Here is a 2,034-nt window from a genome sequence, read left to right as displayed (position 1 = left end):
GGCCTGCGCGGAGCCGGGGCCCGCCCGCCGCGCCTGCGGCTCCGCTGCGCTCACAGGCCCCGCTCGCCCGCGGGCACCGCCGGCAGCCGCCGCCGCCGCCGCCACTGCTTCGGCTCCTCGGCTGCGGGACAGCAGAACAAACAGCCCTGCCGCCGCCGCCAGCGCACTGACGTCACCGCGCACGCTGCGCGCGCGGCCCCGCGCCGCCGCCCGGTGTGCGCGCCCCGCCCCCGCGCCCTGCGCGAGCGAGCTCAGGGGAGACTGTGGAGCCGAGGTGAGTGGGGGAGGCGGGAGAGGGGGGCTCCTTGGGGAAGGAACCTCGCAGACTCAGGGAGGGGGCTGAGGGAGACCCGCAGACCGAAGGCTGGGCCTCGGGGAAAAGGTCTGAAGGCTGAGAGACGGCCAAAATTTTCAGAGGGGTCTGATGATAGACCCTCAAAGAGAGGGAAGACGGTGAGGAGAGACCCCAAAGACTGGTGATGGAAGAGGCCGAGGGAGGCCCCCCTCGTGGGCGAGAGAGCCGCGATGGGGGTGCTAGGGCTGGGGTGAAGTGGATTCCGGAAAGGAGGTGAGAGGAGGCTCTCAGCAAGGCCGAGGCTGCATCTTTCGTGCCAGAAGGTGCTGGTCCCCAGGCCCAGTGCGCTCTCGCTGCTGTTGTCCCCCTGCTGACCTCCTTGTCATTCTTCAGACTCAACCCGCCAGTCAGCTGCAGGGAGTGTGTACCCTCACTAGACTCTGGGGAAAAAAATCACACGACCTCTTCTGGCGCTTGCAGAGCATCCCACCTGGAGCCCAGAAGATCTTAGTAAACACTGAGTAGTTTCGTGATCCCTAGAAAAGAGGAAGTTAAGCTTCGGTCTCTTGCAGCTTCATATGATGGTTCCGTGAAATTTTTCAAACCTGGAAACATAACTGCCTCCTCTGCCCTTTTGCCTTTATCTAAAGTCTCTTAGCACTTTTAGTCCCATCTTTTAAAAATAGAAAGCAAACTCAGTTCAAAAAATTCTAGGTAATATAAAAAAAAAATCTAGGTAATAAAAAATTTCCATGATGGTCCCTTATTTCAGAATATATTGATACAATAGGATACCAGTTAAATTGGTTTTTTTTTCCCTCTATCGTGGTGTTTGTTCACGCTTTAACAGAGGATGATCATAAATTTATGTGTCCTAAACAAAGGAAAAACTAAATCCTCCCCTTTATTTTAACAGAGCATGAGATAAACTGTTAGTTGCAAGAAATAAAGGTTGTAATCGTAACTGGTTCTTAAAACGTCTTTCTAACTCTGTATTACAAATATTGAAATTTGTGAATATCGTCTGGCTCCTAATTTTGCACATTCCGCAATGTGCGGAAGATGATCAGAAATGGAAAAAGAATAAAAAGGTACACAGTGCTGTGTGAATATGGAATAATCACTGGTTTGTTGTTGTTGGTTTCTTTCTTAAGGAAACCAGAATGTATCTATTTTAAGGTTCCCTTCCCTGTTGTTAATCTTGTCTTGTTACATTATCTACTTAATTTATTACTGTTGCTGACAATAAATGTTTTTGGAAGTAATTTGGAGCTGCCAATTTGCAAGTCGCATAACAAAATCTGTCACTTTACTATAGAGTCACACTTCATTTTAGACAAAACCATATATTTAGCTCGATATACTGGTCCCAACTGGATGGCTTCTGGCTATTGCTGGAAATTAAATCCAACCTGAAGAGAATATGCAAGCTGTGAACACAGTTCCAAAAGCTGTTTCAAAAAATCTTCTAGGGCAATGATGTCTCATTCTTTTTGTTTTCTGTGGTGCTTAGCCTACCTCCTCACAGGTAGCTCAAACTCAGAAAATGTTTACCTACTTGCATCCGTTTAATAAAAAGCCTTGTTACATAATGGTTCACTTTTTTTTTTTTTTTTTTTGAGACAGAGTCTCATTCTGCTGCCTGGGCTAGAGTGCCATGGCGTCAGCCTAGCAACCTCTAACTCCTGGGCTCAAGCGATCCTCCTGCCTCAGCCTCCCGAGTAGCTGGGACTACAGGC

Source organism: Propithecus coquereli, unplaced genomic scaffold (assembly GCF_000956105.1).
Source record: "Propithecus coquereli isolate 6110/MARCELLA unplaced genomic scaffold, Pcoq_1.0 Scaffold776, whole genome shotgun sequence".
Taxonomy (NCBI): domain Eukaryota; kingdom Metazoa; phylum Chordata; class Mammalia; order Primates; family Indriidae; genus Propithecus; species Propithecus coquereli.
This window is presented reverse-complemented; position numbering follows the sequence as displayed.